Raw genomic sequence first — 23,484 nt, 5'->3', positions numbered from 1 at the left:
CAACAACTCCACAACCCTGATCGATAACCTCGCCAACCTCGGATTGAAGCAACTCGCAACAACGCCCACGCACTCCGCCGGCCATATGCTCGACCCAGTCTTCTCCTCAAGCCCGTACATCTCCATCAGCCACACCACCGAACTCCTCTGGACCGACCACCGCTGCATCCACTTCACCTTCCAGAAACCCACCACACACCACTGCACCGAACAGATCCCCCGCCGCTGCTGGAGCAAAATCATAGAAGACCAACTACACGCAAACCTCGCTCTCAGCCCACTCACCGAACCCTCCGAAACCGACGACGCTGTCCACAGCCTCAGACGCTGGATCGAGGACTGCACCAACACCCTCGGTCCACTGAAGAAACCCCCCCACAGAGACACCTGCAAGATGGCCAGCTGGTTCACCCCAGAACTCCTAGCCTCCAAGCAAGCCTGCCGGAAACACAAGGACGCCATCCGCAATCACCACCACCTCATCAGGGCAGCCAAGAGGACCTCCTTCAAAGACCGCCTCGACAACAACACACACAATAGCAAGGAGCTCTTCAACATCGTGAAGGAACTCTCCAACCCCAGCTCCAACACCAACGACATCCTGCCGTCGCAAGCCCTGTGCGACTCCCTCGCCCCCTTCTTCCACCGCAAGATAGCAGACATCCACAACAGCTTCAACACCCAGACAGCCCCAACAGACAGCAACACAACAGACCCTCCATACACCATCGACCACGACCCCCTTCTAGCCTGAGCCAGCGTGAGCATCGAGGACACAATCAAGACCATGCGCTCGATCCACTCCGGCTCTACGTCGGACCCATTCCCGCACCACGTCTTCAACTGAGCAAGCAGCACCATCGCACCCCACCTGCGGAATGTCATCAATCTCTCCCTTGAGACCGCGACATTCCCAGAGATCTGGAAACACGTCGAGATCAATGCCCTACTCAAAAAACCTAAGGCAGACCCAAGAGACCTCAAGAACTTGTGACCCATCTCTCTGCTCCCCTTCCCAGCCAAGGTCAGTGAGAAAACCGTCAACAGACAGCTAACCCGATACCTCGAAGAAGACAGAATCCTGGACCCTCCCCAGTCAGGGTTCTGCAGCAACCACAGTACCGAGACTTCCCTCATCACCGCCACCGACGACATCAGGACCCTGCTGGACAATGGCAAGACCGCAGCATTTATCCTTCTAGACCTCTCTGCCACCTTTGACACCATCTGCCACCGCACACTACGCGCACGCCTCCACACCGCAGGAATCCGAGACAAGGCTCTGGATTGGACAACCTCCTTCCTCTCCGGCAGAACGCAGAGCGTCTGCCTCCCTCCATTCCGTTCCAAAGCCTCCGAGATCATCTGCGGCATACCCCAGGGATCCTCCCTCAGCCCGACGCTCTTCAACATTTACATGGCCCCGCTCGCACAGGTAGCCCGACAGCACGACCTCAACGTAATCTCCTACGCCGACGACACTCAGCTGATCCTCTCCCTCACCAAGAACCCCATCACAGCCAAAGCCAACCTCCACAAAGGAATGAAGGCCGTCGCCGACTGGATGAAGATCAGCCGTCTGAAGCTGAACTCGGACAAGACAGAGGTCCTAATCCTCGGCTCCAACCTTTCAGCCTGGGACGACTCCTGGTGGCCGACGGCACTGGGGGCAGCCCCGACACCCACCAACCACGCACGCAACCTGGTAATTATCCTCGACTCAACGCTCTCAATGACCAAGCAAGTCAACGCGTCTCCTCCTCCTGCTTCAACACCCTCCGCATGCTCCGCAAGATCTACAGATGGATCCCGATAGATACAAGAAAGACAGTCACCCAGGCCCTCGTCAGCAGCAGACTCGACTACATTAACACCCTCTATGTGGGAGCCCCGATCAAGCTCATCAAACGACTACAACGCATCCAAAACGCCTCGGCACGACTGATATTCGACGTACCACGCCACAGTCACATCACCCCCCACCTGAGAAACCTGCACTGGCTCCCCGTCAACAAAAGGATATCCTTCAAGCTCCTCACCCAAGCACACAAGGCACTCCACACTACTGGCCCAGCCGACCTCAACAGACAGCTCTCCTTCTACATTGCCAACCGTCAGCTACGCTCCGCCCACCTCTCACTCACCACCGTTCTGCGCGTCTGAAGAACAACCACCGGTGGGAGATCCTCCCACCTCGCCGCCAAGACATAGAACACCCTCCCACTGAGCCTACGACAGACCTAAGACCTGCTGACCTTCAGGAGGATACTCAAGACCTCGCTGTTCGATCAGTGACGCCCCCCCAGCGCCTTGAGACCCTCGCGAGTATGTAGTGCACTTTACAAATGATTGATTGATTGATTGATCAATGTAGAGAAGAAATTATCATTTGCAAAGACCGATGTGTAGTTAAATATTTTAAGTATTTTGAAAGTTTGCTGGCTGGACAGAATAAAAAATTTTAAGAAAAGAAGATGCTTGATATTCATTGGATGAATATATGATTTGTAAGTAAATAATTAACAATTGCGAATTTACTTCCATTTAAGCCGATACATCAAATTTTACATCAGGGCGGTTTAATGGTGGCTACTAGCCATTGCAGTCCTTCTTGATCTTCTACTCTCCCAAATGAATGTGGTTAGAATTTCATGATTTAGTCGAAAAATGCATGCACACAACATGCAATGGCCTGCAGTGGTTAAAAATTGCGAAGGAAGATATCCATTGTAATACCATTGATAGGGCAGATGTGCCTGATTGGTGATTTACCAGTTTTTTTTAAAGTTCATATCTTTATTTAAGGGACTGAGGGCCAGATGTAGGTCGGTCGGTAACGGCCGAAAATCGGTATTTTCGGCCGTTACCGACCGGTATTTCAGAAATGGTATGTAGGGCCCTTAATTTTACAGAATCGGTAAATTTACCGATCGGTAAATTTACCGAATCTGTAAAATACCGAATCGGTATTTTTACCGATTCGGTAAATTTGAGATGTAGGTGGGACTCTTCTGAGTCCCACAAGCCTTACAAAATCGGTATTTTACCATCAAATCCAATTTGATGGTAAAATACCGATTCCGGTGTGCATGCACATGTGTGCATGCACACCTCTGCCATATGACAGGCAGACCTGCCCTTGGGGCATGTATGCCTGCCACATGGCACCCGAGCCTGTTTTGGGGGTGCCAGAGGGTGTCAAAGTGACACCCCCTGCACCCTTGCTAAAATCGGTATTTACAGATTCTGTAATTACAGAATCGGTATTGCCCATTCATTCCTATGGGCTTCACAGCTAATAGGAATCAATAGGAAATACCGATTCGGTATTTCCAGATTTGGTAAATACCGAATCTTAAAGATTCGGTATTTACACATCTGGAAATACCTACATCTCCCCCCTTCATATTTACCACTTCATAAATAACGAATCGGTAAAATTCGGTATTTAAGAAGTGGTAAATAAGAATTACCTACATCGGGCCCTGAGGGCCCGATGTAGGTCGGTCGGTAACGGCCGAAAATCGGTATTTTCGGCCGTTTCCGACCGGTATTCAGTAATCGGTATGTAGGGACACATTATTTTACAGATTCGGTAAATTTACCGATCGGTAAATTTACCGAATCTGTAAAATACCGAATCGGTATTTATACCTATTCGGGATTTTTGATATGTAGGTGGGACTCTTCTGAGTCCCACAAGCCTTACAGAATCGGTATTTTACCATGAAATCCAACTTAATGGTAAAAAAACGATTCCGGTGTGCATGCACATGTGTGCATGCACACCTGTGCCATATGACAGGCAGACCTGCCCTTAGGGCAGGTATGCCTGCCACATGGCCCCCGAATCTTTTTTGGGGGTGCTAGAGGGTGTCAAAGTGACACCCCCTGCACCCTTGTCAAAATCGGTATTTACCGATTCGGTAAATACCGACCGGTAATGCCCCATTCATTCCTATGGGCTTCAAAGCCCATAGGAATGAATGGGCCATTACCGGTCGGTATTTACCGAATCGGTAAATACCGATTTTTACCGATTCGGTAGCAGGAACATCTGGATGTTCCTACATCTCAACCCCTTAGATTTACCGATTTTTAATTACCGAATCGGTATGATTCGGTAAATTAAAATCGGTAAATCTATTTTACCTACATCTGGGCCTAAGGGCCAGATGTAGGTAGGGTTTTACCGGTCGGTAACGGCCGAATTCGGCCGTTACCGACCGGTAAAAGGATTTTGAGATGTAGGGGGCAGAATCGGTAAATTTACCATTCGGTAAATTTACCGATCGGTAATTTTACCGATTCTGTAAATATACCGGTCGGTATATTTACCGACCGGTATTTTTACAGATTCGTTAAAATTGATATGTAGGTGGGACTCTTATGAGTCCCACAAGGCCTAAGAAATCGGTATTTTACCATAACATTCAATTTGATGGTGAAATACCGATTCAGGTGTGCATGCACATGTGTGCATGCACACCTGTGCCATATGGCAGGCAGACCTGCCCTTAGGGCAGGTATGCCTGCCATATGGCCCCCGACCCTTTTTTGGGGGTGCTAGAGGGTGTCAAAGTGACACCCCCTGCACCCTTGTCAAAATCGGTATTTACCGATTCGGTAAATACCGACCGGTAATGCCCCATTCATTCCTATGGGCTTCAAAGCCCATAGGAATGAATGGAGCATTACCGGTCGGTATTTACCGATTCGGTAAATACCGATTTTTACCGAATCGGTAAAATGCACATCTGGATGGACCTACATGTCCACCCTTCATATTTACCGATTCTTAATTACCGAATCGGTAAAATTCGGTAATTAAGAATCGGTAAATATTTTTTACCTACATCTGGGCCTAAATGTTGATTTCTCGGGTGGGTTGGTATGCATTTTATTTTTTTAAGAAACGCATTTTATTGATTTTCTATTTTTGCATGAGTAGAAATAGCATGCTATCCAGTATATGACAACAATTTGAGCATTTAAAGTGAGTAGCGATTCGGTGACAGTCAAACATTTCACATTAGTAACAATGAGTCAGAGAGTTGAAAAGTTAAAATTCACTCAGGAGTTAGAATCCTGAAAGTGATCCCATCACGGTCCTCAGATTTGTATATGTTTCCTGGGTCATCCCAAGTACTGTTGACTGCCTCCTCAATGTGAGGGCAGTAATTCATGCCCCTTTTCCATTCATCTAAGGGAGGAACTTTTTCATCCCTCCTGTGCTTCAGTGACGTGCAATATCCCGCCTGGCAGGTGAAACCTGCTCCCATCCAGCATATGAGAGCCCTGAGAGCCTCCCATGTCCTCTGTCAGCCCCAGAACTGTTGTCAGGGAGCAATGATTGTGGCACCAGTAATCCCATATCACAAGCAATCCCATGTCACATGTAAGAGGGACCTGATCTCTCAATGGCAACTCAATCATTCTGGACATGGACTCTTTTCCATTCTCCACTACTTCTCTTGCTTAAAGTAAATACGATGCAGATAATTAAACTGTACGAGCTGTACGCGAGTGAAGATTTCTAATTCTCGGGGGGCATTCACATCTCCCTCAAGTATGCCCCATTTAGGGAACTGAGGTTAAGCTACAAACAGTCTTGGAGTAGCCCAGGAGGATCTGAGGTTTTTATCACCAGCAGTATTGGACTTGCCTGCCAGTCTGCCACAGACTTGAAAGGGCTAGTGTGAGAGCCCTTTTCTTTTTTGTCCCAAAGGCCGTGAGAAGAGCAAACAAAAACAGCCCCACACTGGTCTTTCAGGCTAGCCCATCTGGCACTACCTGACTTTCAGATTGCGCAAAAGGACAGTCCAATACTGATCACCCCTCTCCTACCCAGGTGTTCTACAGTCAATTTGCTTCTGCAGTATTAAAACTGTGAGTGCCATTAGCTTCACATAATAAGGTTCCAGCTCACGGTAGAACTGAGAATTATGAAGAGTGGATTCTTCACTTAATTCAGGAAATTCTTTCATATGATCCCTTCCCAGACATCCCAGACTTTTAGATCCTGATCAAGTCTCATATTTTAAAGCTGTCTTGTTGTGCAGCATGGGGCAGCAAAATGTCCCGCTTTAGCGGAGTTTTCCTTGTGAGCCTGTGGGTTCAACCGCAAAGCCTGGCACCAACAGTTGAAGATATCCAGTCACTGGGGGCAATGTTAAGGGAATTCTAGAAACTTTAGGATTGCCCTGTTTACCAGAGTCTTCAAATACGTTAAGTTCCAGACTGTACACCTGTTCTCTCTATCCCAGAATAGCAGATTGCCGATTAAGGTGAGCTAAGATGCCCAGCAATTGAATTGCAAATCTGGCACTCCCACTCCCCAGTCTTACTTTAATTGGAACTCTTTTTCGAAGTACACCCTATGCTGCTAGCCTGCCCAAAGTAGTCACTAAAAGGGCACAGACTGTCCCAAAAATGAGTTAGGGATTTTATATGAGTAGTTTTGCAGAATGTAAAACATCCTTAGCAATACAATCATTTTAAGCAAAGCATTCCTACAGATGATTGTGAGGTGAAGTGTTCTCCAACCATTCATATCCTTATGCAGACCATCTACAGAAGAGAAAACACTGAATTCCCAAAATGTCTGTGGACTCTTTAAGATATGCAGCCAGAGATTCTTGATATGATCTCTCTGAATCCACAGCATGACCACCAACACCTGGCTAGACCTCCGGTTGTTAGAGGAAATATTAGAAACAGAAGCATATGCTCTGCAAATAAAAATAACGCAGTTCTATTTGTCGTCTCATTGGAAGCTCTGCGTCAATCTGTCCATTCTGATCCATTCTGCCAAGTGTTCTATGGAAACTGCAACAACAAATAAGTGAAGGAATTGAATGCTTAAATTAATCTCAGCCACTGGCAATCCCTGTCCATCATTTTTCGCCCATCACACTACCTCAGTTTGGACCCTGCCATATGCAAATCAGTCTTGACCCTGCTACAATGGAAACAGTCCAGCCCGAACTGCCAGCTCCTTCCTGAACCAGACATAAGCAGCCCGGGCCTAGTTTTGCCCTGATTAGGGCTCATCAAATAGGTATAGCTTGGTTCCAGTGGCACAGTGAGCACAGGACCCACTGTTGTATAGCGTTTTAGATTCCGAATGGATTTTCCCGATTCATGCCCTCATATAGGTACAATTCACGTTGCCCTTATATAGGCATAAGAAATCCAGCCCTTATTTAGGCATAGCCCATGCTACCCATTTACAGGCATGGCTACTTCCATCCGTTCACCAAACGTCACAATGATTTCTTGGAAAACCAGCTTAAGCCGTTAGGGACTTCCCCTTGCTTAAATATTGATTTCTCCAAGAACTCAGCTACTTTACAAGGAACAACTATTCCCCAGAGGTTCATTTATGACGTTCATATGCCCAACTTTACAACAAACATGGCATTCCTAAACACCTTCAAGGTATAAATATACTTTCACTTGCTATAGCAAAGCATGGTGGTTCGGAGCAGTCCGACGACCTACTTGCCCAACGCAGATCGCTACAGCAAGTGCCAAAGGAGACCGACTCTCCAGTTGACGCACTGATCAGGAAGCTGTCCTCCTCTGCTGAGAGAATCCAGCTCCAGTGTTTCTGACTGCCCTTGCGGGGTGTTGGGAAATTGAGTCCTGATACAGAGATACCAGACCTCCTTCATTCTAACAAGTAATGGAGCTGATTAGAACCTAGACAAACCTTTGGTAGATTCTTGGCAAGAACTCAAACTTATGGTAAACAATACTTACTTCTTCCCTGGTACTAGACCTAGGTTAGGTACATTGGGGTAGGCGTATTTTAGAAGCACCAGTTGAGTATTTTGGTCTATGTTATTTATGTATGTATTTTTATATGGCTTAGCAACCATGCAATGCGCTTACAGTATTATTTCATGATACTATTCTCGCTGTACACATTATACTTTACATTCTGTCTAATGATTGTAGCAGTTCACCTCTCTTGCATGAGAAAGAAAACTGTTCAATAAACCTTTTATTGAAAACATCCGTCTCTCTATTTCTCTGCAATTCTGTAGAAACGAAGCATGCACAACTGACTAGTTATCAATTGTTTCCACGACTCTGAGAGATATGTTCTTATTCTTGGGGAAACAAAGTTGTCATGTTTAGGCGGTTGTCACAAATTATTTTCTTCTTGTGTATTCGAGAAAGTTTCTAGTGACCTCTGAGTTAGCTGGCACACTCACTATTAAGTTTAGTATATTCGATAGAGACCTATTGACTTAAGTCCTAAGTCAAATCTATAGGATATATTATTCCGGTGTGCAGAGCATATTGGGAAAATAGGAACTACACTACATGGCGCTCAACGTTTGGTAAGGCACTAATTTAACGCTAGATACTAAAGTAACTGAGTCATGCTTTTCTCAGAGACCCCTTTTTCCGTAATACTCTAATTGACGTCTGGAGTGGGTAAAGGGATAATATCCGCCATAGCTGAGTAGGACGAAAATCCTATGTATTAGCTTTTTGGTTTATTCAACGTTGAAGGATACGTTGTTCCAAAATATTGTGCACCTTATCTTTGTTTCCTTGAAACTTGCTTTGCAAACTTTCAGTCAACAAAATGGCCGACGAGGAACTTCCCGGGGCCAGAAGAACTGCCGCTGATCAAGCTGATGCAGCTCTTAACTAATCAGGTTTCCAAGAAACCGACGAGGATGCCATAATCATTCCTACAAATTTTAGGCGAGGCATCACTATAAAACTTATTAAAAAATGGCCTATCAGCAAGAGGTGGTAGGGTAGTTTTTGTGGTAGAGGCACATGAATATCACCAGACAGAGGTATTCTATTCTTGTATAGTCTTCCTTGAAGCAAATCCAGTAACAAATGTGTTTCACTTCTACAAAGAAGATGACCCACCAATGGAATACATTCCTTTCGATGATATAGAAATTCCACTAACTTACCAGGAGCATGCGCTCTGGTTTAAAGGCGCCCTAAAACATATAAATCACATTACCAGGCTCGGTCCACTAGGTAAACCAGGAGCAACATGGCTGGTTTTAGCCAGCTACAGACCTCACCCTGCATTGAAGCAATGTCGGATGAACAATTACTTAGTAATATTCAAAATTTAGTAGAATTACACAGTTAAAGGTCTTTAATAAAAACACTACTTCTAAAAAGAGGTGGGAAAACACTAAACAAACTTCTAAAGAGAAGCGTTCTCAATCCCGAGGTAGGTCTCCTCAAAAGGAGCCCTCTGAAAGGAGGTATAACCTCAGGAATAGGGATAATTTGAGAAAACCTGATAGATATCAAGGTACTGATACACGCTCCTCTCGTACCTTTCAGACTTCGTCACAGAAATCCGAAAGAAGAGGACGGTCAGAACACAAGGAAGAACGCGTGAAGTCCAAAGACGATCAACACATTCAGAAAAACAAGAAACCTCAATTCACCAAAAAGAAAGTAGCAGGTCTCAAACTCAGACATGCCAAGGATCTTGAGGACACAACTCAAGAACAGGGAATGGGCTCAGACAATGTTGGACAGTGCAGCAGAAGTCACCATAGCTCGCAAGAACTTGAAGGATCATCTGGAGACAGTGGACTTGAATGAATTCATTCAAGTTGAAACTGCAGATGCCAGGGTTAGTTGTCCACATAAGTTATATGAAATAACACTCCGAATGGAGGGGGACATACCAAGAAAGATAAGAGCACTCTTTTGGGAGCGTCTCTCTAAGGGTTATGACATTCTTCTTGCTGAACAAGACAGGCCTCCACAATTTGTCAAGGAGTGCCCACATGGCGAAGACATCATTGTGCCAGCCTTCTCCAACCACATTCTAATTCATTTAAAATATACCTATGCCAGGAAATGGACAGTATCCCAGGCTCCTGCATTATATAAAAATCATGCAGGATGGGATGAGGATTCTCCTCACCATAAAATCCAGTTGAAAAATCAATCAACTGCACAAAGGCAGTACCCAGTTAAGCAAGAAGTTAAAAAACAGGTCAGGGAGATATTAGATCAACTTGAATACCAAGGGGTGATTGAAACATGCACCTCATCAATGAACAATCCTTTGTTTCCTGTCTCCAAACCAGACAATACATATCGTCTAGTATTGCATTACCGACATCTAAACTCTTGTTGCAAAACATTTGCAGTACAAAATGCACACAGTGCAGCATTAATGAATAACATTGTGCGTAAAAAGTATAAAACCACATTAGATATTTCTAACGGTTTCTTCTGTCAAAACATAGTAAGAAAGTAGTTATTTGACCGCTTTCTCAATTATGGGGACACAGCGTCACTTCTGTCGTCTCCCTCAGGGATTCAAGAATAGTCCTGGGTTATTTTCAGCAAGAGTAACAAAGTTACTACAAACCTATGATGATGAAGCATTAATATATGTCGATTACATCTATCTAACAGACGATGACTTGGACAGGCACTTGAATAGGGTGAATACAATTATATTGAGATTTGCCTCTGAAGGGTATACATTCAATTTTAAGAAATCACGACTTGCACACCTCAACGTCCTCTTTCTAGGATATGAGCTTTCAAGTGAAGGCAAAGCTTTGCAGCAAACTTTCTAGAGAAATGTGCGCTGCTCCAACCTCCAAAAACACTGAAAAACTTACAGTCGATTTTAGGTTTCCTGAATTTCGGAAGAACATACATTCTAAATTACACAGAAAGGATTAAGCCTCTCTACGAATTAATCAAACCTGATTTCAAAACAGTTAGTTGGGCACAGAAACACACAGAAATTTTGCGTTCATTGCAAACAGACATGTAAGCAACAAAACATTTGCAAACACGCGTAAACATATGCAACTTAGTGATCCGAATCATTCCAGGACAATGCGGATTCACATACTTAACTCTTAATGAAGGTGAAAAAGTACCAATAGGATATAAATCACATTTGTACACACAAGCAGAAATTAAGTTTACTTCATCAGAAAAAATTCTGACAGCGGTTCAAACTGTAGTACCAAAAGAGAGAGCCCTCGCACAGGGTAAGCGCATTATGGTCGTTACACCTTTACCTGCCTTAGAGGCAGATACAAAAGCGAGCATTCCAAATGCTAAAGCTTTACATCAGAGATGGATACAATGGGTTAATTATCTTGCTGCAACAGACGTTGAATACGTTTTTGACCCATATTTGAAAACACAAGCATTTCTAGAATATGAACAAGAATGTCCTCTGCCTACTGAAATTCTGCCTCTAGAGCAGTATGAATGTATAATTTATACTGATGGATCAGCTCAACCCGCTACGGAGGTAAACAAGCCTATAGTGCGGCATCCGCGATCGTTAAAGTTCATTGGCGCAATGGAAAATTCCGACCGATGGTCACTAAAACACAATCTCTAGGAGATTGTACAGCCCAGCGAGCTGAACAACTAGCATTGCAGCTGGCGATTGAGAATACGGACCGCAAATTCCCCACACTCATAGTGTGCGATTCGTATTATTGTGTTCAATCTTATAATGAATACCTGCAAAACTGGATTCTAAATGGTTACAAAGATGAAAAAGGTGGCACAATCAAGTATAAATTGCTTTGGGAACAAGTAGTTCAGTTACAACAAGGACTACAAAACACTCATGTGATACATACGCTGAGTCATCAACATGATGGCGAGCACATTACAGGGAATTCATTGGCTGATGAAGCCGCGAAGGCAGCTGTGCAAACGGTTTCCGTAGCTGCAATCACTCGTTCAAAAACAAAAATAAACAGCGAAATAATACAAGCTGACAGTGCTCCAAGCAAAGACAATGGTAAGACATTACCAAAAGGCTTTCCACTCAAATACTTGTGTATAACTGATGCGAACAATGTTCCATTGCTCGAATCCCTGTAGTGGGGGATGGAGTAATTCCAAACATGGAACATAGATTAGGACTAATCCTAGCAGCACATGAAGGGCTTGCCTCTGCTCATGCACGTGTTTCTGCCACAGTGTCATTATTAAAACAGAGATACTGGTGGCAGCGCATGAGGAAACAGACAAGAAATTATGTTTTGGAATGTGGAATCTGTCAAAAGATGAAAGTCTCTACAGTGAAACGTCCTGCGCAGATGCCCCTGTTAATTTCAGATAAACCATTAGCTTGTGTTTACCTGGACCACTGCGGTCCCTTACAGAGGGATGGTTACTATAAATATATCATGGTCGAAGTGGATTTGTGTTCAAGATTCATTTGGATGTGGGCTCAGCGCTCGGCTGACGCTCGAACTGTTATAAAAGATTTGCGAGTCTTTATCGGCACATACACAGTTGGCAAGCTACATTCTGACCAGGGTCCTGCCTTTAGCTCATGTGCTTACAAGGAGGCCATGGCCAAATTGGGCGCTGCATTGCGGTACTCTAGTCCATTCCATCCTGATGGAAATTCGGTAGTAGAGAGAAAGAACCGGGACATAAAGCAATCTGTAACAGCTAGGGTATTAGGCTCGGGTGACGGGTGGGTCAAACATCTAATAAGTGTCCAACGTAGTCTATACAATCTGCCAAGAAGTTCTTTAGGGGGTATCACTCCATATGAAGTCCGTTTGGGACCAGAATTATAATGTTGGACCTCGATTGTCAGAATTCAGTCGTAGAGAAAAAACCCTTTGATATCAAAGACCGTTTGGCTGTTTTACAGGACTCAAATGAAAAAAGAATGAAACAAAGTAATGTGTTCCTGAAGCCAAGCACCACTAAAGAAAAACCGACCGTCCCAGCGAGACCTGTCTGGATTCCTAAGCCTGGGGATCTAGTCAGAGAAAAGATCGCGGGCAAGAAGGAATTTGGGCCTTCTTACAGACAACCAGTACCTGTCCTTGCAATCCACGGATCAAGAACAGTATTATTGCCGCCCCTTGCTGGTAAAAAGAACAGGTTTCTGTCAATCAACCTGGTCAAACCACATCATGTGGCCGATCGTAAGCAGTAGGCCAAGTGGACTCCGCCAATGTAGCAGACGCCCTAATCTGGCTTCTATCCAAGAGGTTCAAACTGAGAGACTCATGAACTTTGAGGAATCTGCAGTGCGAAAAGAAGGACTATGCAACAAAGCTATGGAACTTGTACCTCTTGAGACCCAAATAACAGTTAACCAAGAAACACCTGTCTACAATGAAGTAACAAGTGATCAAGTGGTTCCAGCGATTTCAAGAATCCTGATGCAATCCCAACAATTGACAGAACTGCCTCTTGCTATTTCATTAACTTTGATACGTTTTCCGAGGATCCCAGCTTGACTGAAACAACGCCAGTAAAAAGAACTTTCAAAGAACAAGCAACAGACCTTTTCAACACCTGGAAAAGACTTATCTGGTTTCACCAAGGATTGTACTTTGGATTGTGTTGGGTGTGCTTTTCCTTCTACTTTGGTAGACTCTGGTAATAACTTTGGGAATGCTGATAAATGGAAGATATGTTAAAAAGGACACAGCAAGTAAGAACATCAACTTACTACTCGAGCCACACAAATCATCTCATCGTGAACAAAGAGTCTTGTCATCAGTTAACATTACAGCCATTCCTATACCTGATGGTATAGCTTGGGACAGAACTGACTATGACATTTTTGGCCTGGCAGAGCTGTTGGAAGATTCCACACCAGTTCAAGATTTCTTTTAAGTACCTTTTCTGATGATTGGGACTTCAAGACTGTTAATAATATGATGTCAGACTTAGAAATGTCTAAAAAATTTACAAAGCATGAAAACATTTAGAAGGTTCATCAGATTATGAACAAATGTATTGTTATAATCACTACGGTCATCATTTCTTGCACAAATCTGCAAACCCTAGAAATGTACTGATGGGAACATTGTCCTACACCACCGTGGCTCAAAAACATTTTTGGGAAAATTTCCATACTTTTCAGGTTTTAATATTTCAAATCGAGAATCATTTTACTTTAAAAATGTTAATAAGACAGGAATGAAAAGTATGTTGACAAATACCAAGCAAATTTATTCTTCAGCCTTTTATGTTCAGCTGTCTTCTCTAGGTTTCGACTTTTGGAAAGACAACATTGAGACAAAAACTGTCTGGGACACAAAAGACTGGCAAGTGAAGGGATTAGAAGCTTTATTTAGAGCCTGTATCATCCCTGAGCAAATTATGTTTTTGAATGACTCTACCCAACAAACATCTTGTCTTGGGTTAGCCAAGATTAAAGACCTAAACAAACCGTCCATACCTACACCTACACCTGATAACAGTAACACTTCAGAGGGGGAGGTCGACGTACAAACTATCATTTTGCATCACAACAGAACAGATTGGAAAAAATGGTTAATCTGGCCCACAGACACAAACAACTGTCAAGATAGATTCCTGAATAAGACACAAGGGTTCACATTCACTAGGAAAGATCCAAGATATGTTCAGAGCCAGCATCCAGGAATAGTAACAACATACAGTGTAGGGAAACTGTGCCTTGAATGGCTACATAGATCTACACTCAAGGATGTAAAACAACACTTATCTTATCTTAAAGATGGAGCTGATCTAAAGGACTTCCTGCAAGGACCTACCAATCCGCGTCAAAAACATTTTAAATATGCTGGTATCTATGCTGCTTATAATGAAGCATGGAAGATTACACAAGCAGAGACTGCAGAACGCATACGAGAAATTGATCATATTAATTTAGAGAAAACTCTCTCTGTAGTTGACAATGGGTTAACGACTCTGTCGTCCAGGATATATTCTTTGGACAGCATAGTATCCTCTGCCATAGACATAATGGAACAGGACTTGGTCATGTTGCAACATGGTCAGTCGCAATTACGTTCTATCATGCTATTCGTCTGGACGTTACAAAACCTTCATTCAGGTTATGTGCCTTGGCGTATAATCAATACTACGTCACTGTTTTCAGAATTCAATCTCACTGATAAACATGTCAAACTGGCACAGAGGGGAGCAGACAATACGGTGCTGAGCATTGAAAAACTGGAAAGATTGTCATTTACAGTAGCTGAAAAGCCAGCCACTGAATGGTTGGGTAAAGAATACATCAAGACATCCTGGGAATTACTGTACACACACAGATGTTGGAGTGGGGGCAGAGAGGTGTTTCCTAGTAGTAAAAATTGTGAAAACGCACTAAGCGGTTCTCTCCTTTGTCAGGGTATTAATTTACACAGGGCCTGCGATGGTTCCCCTACCAACTTATCCTGCCACCTGCAAGGTTCTCCGGCTGCAGTGATTGATCCACTTTTTGGACAACTTTCAAATGGAAGTTATATTATGTTGAACGATCACAACTGCTGTGGCATGTTGCCAGGTTTACCCTATCTCGTAACTGTGTCAGCCTGGGTCACTTGCAGTATGCAAGTATTGTTTCCAAAAACCCAGAAAGACCGGGAGTCGCCGGCATGGCCTTCACTGAACATCTCTTCTATACAAATTGATACTTTAAGCAGAATGAAAGCCATTCTTTTACAGAAAACTGTGCCACTGACCTCGGCCAAAGAGACCTATGATCTGCAAGTCGCAAGGACTTCTGCAGAGATACATGCCCTCTTAACTACAAATGGCCCTATACATGTCTCAGAAATGTTAAATCTATCTTAAACATGTCTGATACGAGTGGTATTGTACGTGTATTTAAGACAGTTTTTTCGGGACAGTTAGCACCCTTTGAAGCAGGCCTAGGAATATTTCCAAACTTCGTGAACTCTGTGTTTTGCGGATTGCCTCTCATTTTGGGAATGGCTGCAGGGATACTATTTTTGCTCCTACTGCTTCGATATGGCAAGCCAATCCACAAGCGACACCCAGTTCACTGTGGAACAACTCTACTGGCGATGAAGTGTCGTTAGCGCATCGTCCAAATTTTGGGATTAACTAATTTAAGAGAATTAAATACCACATGGTTTCTGTCATTCAGACCAATTTGGCAAGATTGCATCTTACCTGTTCTACGCTGCCTGCTATGCGGAGAAGACTGCGTGTTAGACATCTGTCTCACACTCCCATCAGTCATGCCTACGGATGTTGATACTTTGCTTGAACCAGTAGCGGCCCATGCACTGTGTTGTCCCCAGCGGCTACCAATTCTGATGACGGCATTCATTGAGATCTCACAAACGCAAAATGCTGATGGTGAGGTACGAGAGGAAACAGGCACACAGGTATCATCCACTACGAACATTGCTAATGCGACCAATGCTGACGGCAGTGCTTCACATCTATGTGCAGTTGATCTTCTTAACGAGGTAATCCAACTTTCACCTACAATGGTAGACGAATTCTTTACAGACTTAGAAGATTTGATGTTTTCTCCAACCAATAACACTGACTTTTGATTTGGCACATAGTGTTCTGAGAGACTCTGAATTCACCCTTCACTTTTCAAAACAGAGTTCTAACGTTGGGACTCTTTTTCTATGGGTAACTTTTTTTTTCAAATTTACATTTTTAATTTTTGGGCACAAAGTAATCTGCTTAAAGTAGAGCTGTTCATAGAGAACTAGAATTCTTTGAAAACTTCCAGAGACAATATTTTACCTTGTCCACATAACAAACAGTTATATGCATTCTGACATAAAATGGTTTCGGCACCTTTTTCTTCTGTATTTACGAGCCATTTCATAAATGTATTTTCGCGATTCATTCAGAAAGCATTTACAAATGTTAACATATATGCTTAGAATGAAACATTGCTTTTAATGCGTACAGCACAAATGCTTTTTCGTGTACAACCAGTACCAATGCATTGTTATGTGTTTTGGGTGGGTTTGAACACATTATTTGTACATATGTTTAATGTGTTTAGAACTTAGTAATGTCGTACATAAGAAAGTAGAGTGGGTGTTCTATGGCGTTTTAGATTCTGAATGGATTTTCCCAATTCATGCCCTTATATAGGTACAATTCACATTGCCCTTATATAGGCATAAGAAATCATGCCCTTATTTAGGCATAGCCCATGCTACCCAAATACAGGCATGGCTACTTCCATCCGTTCACCAAACGTCACAACTATTTCTTGGAAAACCATCTTAAGCCGTTAGGGACTTCCCCTTGCTTGAATATTGATTTCTCCAAGAACTCACTTACTTTACAATAAACAACTATTCCCCAGGGGTTCATTCGTGACGTTCATATGCCTGACTTTACGTCAAACATGGCATTCCTAAACACCTTCAAGGTATAAATATACCTTCACTTGCTATAGCAAAGCACGGTGGTTCGGAGCAGTTCGACGACCTACTTGCCCGACGCAGCGCGCTACAGCAAGTGTCGAAGAAAGCCGACTCTCCAGTTGACGCACTGATTAGGAAGCTGTCCTCCTCTGCTGAGAGAATCCAGCTCCAGTGTTTCTGACTCCTTTTGCGGGGGATTTCTTGGGAAATCGAGTCCCGAGACAGAGATACCAGACCTCCTTCATTCTCACAAGGTATGGAGCTGATTAGAGCCTAGAGAAACCTTTGGTAGATTCTTGGCAAGAAATAAAACTTATGCTAAACAATACTTACTTCTTCCCTGGTACTAGACATAGGTTAGGTACATTGGGGTAGGCGTATTTTAGAAGCACCAGATGAGTATTTTAGTCTATTTTACTTATGTATGTATTTTTATATGGCTTAGAAACCATACAATGCTCTTACAGTATTATTTCATAATACTATTCTCGCTGTACGCATTATACTTTGCATTCTGTCTAACGATTGTAGCAGTTCACCTCTCTTGCATGAGAAAGAAGACTGTTCAATAAACCTTTTATTGAAAAAGCCCGTCTCTCTATTTCTCTGCAACTCTGTAGAAACAAAGCATGCATGATTGACTGAGTGAACTAGTTATCTATTGTTTCCACAACTCTGAGAGATATGTTCTTATTCTTGGGGAAACAAAGTTGTCATGTTTATGCGGTTGTCAGAAACGAATCCCTTCTTGTGTATTCGAGAATGTTTCTAGTGACCTCTGAGCTAGCTGGCACACTCACTATTATGTTTAGTATATTTGATAGAGACCTATTGACTTAATACGTCAAATCTATAGGATATATTATTCCAATGCACAGAACCTATTGGGAATATATTAACTACACTACACCAGTTCTGGGCATACCTGTTGTGCTTAGGGTGTCAACTGCAACTACAACAAGATGATGAAGTGAGACACATCCCTGTCCATTATTTTTCACCCTCCATGCCACCTCATTTTGGACCCTGACATTGCAAGTCGGTCTTGACCTTGCTCCAACTAGAACAGTCTTGGTGAGGTCCTCCCAGAACTGGAACAAAGGAAACCCAGGACCGCTTTCACCCTGATGGATAGGGATGTGGCTTGAGTGGTTACCATTTACTGAGAATAATCCAAGCATTCCATTCATCACCTTGCTTTTTGATGCCCTCTGATTCTATGACAAGCAGAAACAGCAGTGGTTGGAGTGGGCAGCTCTGCTGAGTGCCTCTTTTAATGGAGAATATGGTGGCTAGTAAGGAAATTATGGTGGACATTAAGGTACAAGCGTGAAAACCCGTACCAGTGAAAAAACACCACATCACGCTGCATAACATCTGTTGTTTACCCAATGCATACATTTTTCATGGTACCTTATTGTGGGTCAATATAAAGACCCTCATGCACGTGATGGGTATGGTGTTGTCTCAGAGCGGTATATCTTGGTTCTCCGCTTCTATCTCACGTGTGTGCATAATCATCAGGTCTACTTAGGTTATGCAGCCTCCACCAGGAGGATTTTACCCAAAGGTTGGTGCAGTAGTGAGCCAGAGATAAAAAGACCAGAGATCAGAAGGGCAAAGCTTTAATAGGTCTGATTCCGGGTTCAGACCTATTAAAGCTTTGCCCTTCTGATCTCTGGTCTTTTTATCTCTGGCTCACTACTGCACCAACCTTTGGGTAAAATCCTCCTGGTGGAGGCTGCATAACCTAAGTAGACCTGATGATTATGCACACACGTGAGATAGAAGCGGAGAACCAAGATATACCGCTCTGAGACAACACCATACCCATCACGTGCATGAGGGTCTTTATATTGGGACAGAACTCCCCCCGAAAACCATCCTGCAGACCTAAGGTTGTTCAGGACAAGTGATCCTTTCCCCTTTGATTACAAGATATCCTTTGGAAAATGAATGGATCAATATTCCATCTCCCTCACCTCTGATTAGAACCTTATTGTGGGTCTCAGAATTAAAAAATCCGCCTTTCACTTATTAGGACATTTTAATATTCATATACCAATAAAGTTTCCAGGTTGTCAGTGGTGCCAAAATCCTTAGCAGTACACCGCACTAGCCGCTAGAGCGCCCAACCTGTATCAGAGCACAGGCACACATTAATAGGACATTCTATGGAAAGAACATCACTTCCGAACGGTTGTGAAGTTAGTGTTTTAGCTTTCTAAGCAAGGCTGAGGCAGCAGAGGCAGTTGCGCGCGCCCACACATCATCACGCATTACAGCTTCCCGGGCTTTGGCTTCCTTCTTAAACTCTTGTGCGGGTTCCCATATTATCGTCAGGGTCCTCCGGATGGGTGTATGTAGGTGCCATACGGGCGCTGCACTTTGACGAAGTATGTAGATGCCCTTTAGCTCTAACAATTTTTTGATCATTATCTATAATACAATAGCGATTATGCAGACAATGTAACAGGTACGAAAAATGATTTTCCGATATTGCAGAGTGTGACTAAAAACCTCCGACCCCCACCAGAACCCATGTTGTAAATTTACAACTGTTTCGAAGTAAGCTCCTTTTTGCTCCATACACTAAGTCTGCCATTCTTTCACGGGTATTAGAAGCTTGACATCTGCTCATACCCCTGTAATTTCTAGTCGTGTTCACTCTATTTTAATTCACTAAGTTACCGACTATTTTTTTAGTTGGTATGTTACAAAATGCATGTTTTTATAAAAAAGCGCATGCTTTAGGTAAAAAAATGTAACAATGCTAATGATTGCCTGGTAATTTACCAGGCTCACTGGTTAGCACTAAAGCATCGGTGCTTATGTATTAACTCATATTCACCCTAAGTCTATGAACAATTAGCCTAAGACTGCACGATGAAGAGCACTTAACTTTGGCATGAGCTTTATCACCACTATTATTTTAAGACGAATTCAAGCACTCAAGAGTTCACGTTCTTGTGGGACTTGTTGACTTGTGTTGTCTTTTTGTATGTCTTTTCTCAGATTTACAAGTCGCTCAGAAATTCTGGAGACACAGTCATAACCATGAGTTAATTTGTTGTTGTTAAACCACTGGTTAGGGTACGCCTTAGCGTGCGCATACCACTGTGGTGTCTTGGTCCTGAAGAAAGCCTCGCCAACAGCAATCGGAGGCAGAAACATGTTGACCATTACACTTTTTCACTACAGACTAGGATGTATCTGGTAAATTTAACCAGTTTGGAAGCATCCGCTACACTTGCGTTTAGTTGTGCCAGGTTTTCCAACTAATAAAACTTTTTGGGATAAAACTGAGGCATTTTTAAAACCAATTTTTCACTCACATTCACAAAAAAACAGCTGTAAACAGGCGTCGTAGCACACCAGAGAGGCACTCGGCCGCTCTGGTGGGAACCCAATGATGAAGCATGTCACCAACTAGGTTGGTGAGTGAGGGTTCTTTTTAAATATAAGAGTGATTTTGCTTGCAGGCTCTTCTCTTGTCAGGCAGCTGTTGTATAATAAATATTTCTTAGGGGGACCAAGAGTGGCTCCATTTGTTTCCCTCTATCTCTTGTTGTTAACGTATATATAGGGGATACATAATACCTAGAAATTAGACAAACCATGGTTCGAAATTAATCTTGCATATAACCTCTTTCATAAAACTGTATCTGAGTGATTCAAAGGCCTTCTCAAAGTTGACCAGCATGAATGTGCTGGGCCCAGAGAACTGTGCTTTGACAGGCCATAAAGCCATTTTGAATCTGCTGCACCAAGACAATTTTCGAACAAGGCTCTTTGACTGAACCGTAGAACCCCCCACCCCTCAGAGCTTTGAGAGTCTTATGGTTAGTAGTCGCGCACTACAAGAACCTGATTGATTGATTGACTTTAACCCTGCCAACCCATGTAGAAAGTATATTGGCTAAAATATTGACTTCCACATTAATAAAGGAAAGTAGGTGGTAAGAAGAATACAGAAGCAAATTTCTTAAATAATTCTAGAGGAAGTCCATTCAGAATGTATGTCTTGGAGTACACATGGTTCATAGAATGACTAATATTATGCTACACATGCCTTTGTGATATTGGAGGATGTTGTTTTCTGTTTCACTTCCGCATTACATTTCACCAATGTGATTCTGGAGGCAATTTTAAGGTTTGCAAGCCAATACAATACCTTGCCATTTCTTTCACTGACTCGTTTACACACAAAGATGAAAGGCCATCCAAATCAGCCTAGTGCCATTCATCTTTAGAAGTCATGGTTTTGGCCTAGCAATTTAAAGTCTTTTGTGAGCCTCTTTTCCTTGTGTAGTGGTGAACTCTCAAAGCTGAGGACTAGGCTCCTTATCTCTTGTCCAATTCCTCAAGGTCACCATCTCCCTATCAGTTTGGAGGCAGATGTGGCTCCTCCGAGATTGAGCTGGAAAAAGGAATCTGTCTCCTATGACCAATCAGCTGAGAACTACTCAGGTTTCAGCCACCAGGCATCCTCCTCTATGGTAACACATTTGCAATTTTACTGGAGAATGTTTTACTATGTCGTGTGCAGAATGCAGGCAGAAGAACAGCAGTAACCCTGAGTCATATAGGGAGAATAGGAGGTCCCTTTAACAGAATGCAACTGGACTTCATGGAGATGTCAGTGTGCAATGGTTTGAGATATGTCCTAGTGATTGTTTGCATCTGTTCATGATGGGTTGAAGCTTACCAGACTAGGAGAAATGACAGTCTCACAGTAGAAAAGCTGTTGTTGAGGGAGTTAATATAATGTGTTGACTTCCCGACTGCTGTGGAGTGAGACTGATGAACTCATTTTAACAATGAGGCCCTGAAGATGTTATGAGCAGCATTACAAGTCGAACAGATGCTCCACTGCAGTTACCGATCAGAGGTTTCTGGAATTGTGGAGCAAGTAAATGGCACTTTGAAATCCAGGATGGCTAAAGTGTGTACTTCAATATCTCTGAAATGGCCTGATGCTTTGCCCCTTTTACTGATGAGTCTATGCTGTATTCCGGATAGGACGACAAGATTGTCGCCCCATGAAATCATCATAGGGAGGGCCATGAGACTGACAACTTTGCCTGCAAATGCACATTTGATCATTACAGATGACATGATTCTTGATTATTGCAACGGACTGGCTGATGTGGTGCTCTCTGTGTCTCACCAGGCTGAAGAGGCCACAGCCCCACCTCAACAGATGAAGTGCCATGACCTCGATCCCGGCAACTGGGTAATGGTGAAGTAGCACGTTTGCAAGTAGTGCTTGGAGCCTAGGTGGCGGGCCCCTACCAGGTGATTTTGGTCGCTACGACACCTTTGAAGTGTGGCCGTCTCCCTAACTGGGTACATGCTGTCCATATTTGCAGAGTCCAATGTCCCCTTAATGATGTAACAGCACCTGCTCCTGATCTTCCGGTGGTTACAGTGAGACAGAGGGAGCAGGTTAGTCAAGTCGTTGGTGATCAACAAGAAGCTGGGACAGTTCTCGTTTGGCCTTAGGGGGTCTGAGAGAGTCAATAGTTGAAGTTGGTACAGAATGGTCTCATCCAGTGGTGTTGACAGCACCAGATTTAGACCCTGGAGAAGGGCCTAGTGCTGCTGTAATGCGAGTTGTGTCTGGAGACTGGTAGTCAAGAAGGCCAGAGAGAGGGAGACACTTTCTGTCTGAACTGCACATACCACACACTAACCCTCAAGACGCTGAGTGACAGTGATGGAGAAAGGCCAACAGTGAGGAGATCAAAGAGAGTTAGAGTACCCTGTTGAAGGACTCTTCACTTTAATGAACTTACTTAGCAGTCAATGATTGAGAGAGAGCATTCTACACCTTTTGCTATAACAGCTTGCATCCAATTAAGCCTCCTTAAATTGAACTTTGTGGCTGAACCGTGTTTTGAAAACACATTGCTACTAAACAAATGTATTCTGGAAGTGATCATTAGTGAGTTTGAACTGTTTATTTATTAGATGACTTAACAAGATTCGAAGAGACACTTGAACTTTGCTTTGCTGTTTGTGCCGGTGGAAACTAACTGAAAGGGCTGTGCTGACGGTCTGTCACTAAAGAACTCATAGAGCCTAACGCAAACTCTCTTAGACATAAACGTATATGTGCAGGAGTATTTGCTGTTGCAACAATAGATTTCGTTATTTTGCTTATCATTTTGAATTTGCCCCATTATTTACAGGTGGAAGAGTCTAAGACTACACGTGCCCGAATGTGCCATTTCCATCTGACAATCGTTTACCTGTAATGGATGAGAAAGAAATACATGTAGATGCTTCTGGAGGAGATTACTCACTAAAT

Source organism: Lissotriton helveticus, chromosome 1_2 (genome assembly GCF_964261635.1).
Source record: "Lissotriton helveticus chromosome 1_2, aLisHel1.1, whole genome shotgun sequence".
In the NCBI taxonomy this organism is placed as follows: Eukaryota; Metazoa; Chordata; class Amphibia; order Caudata; family Salamandridae; genus Lissotriton; species Lissotriton helveticus.
Note: the sequence above shows the minus strand (reverse complement) of the source record.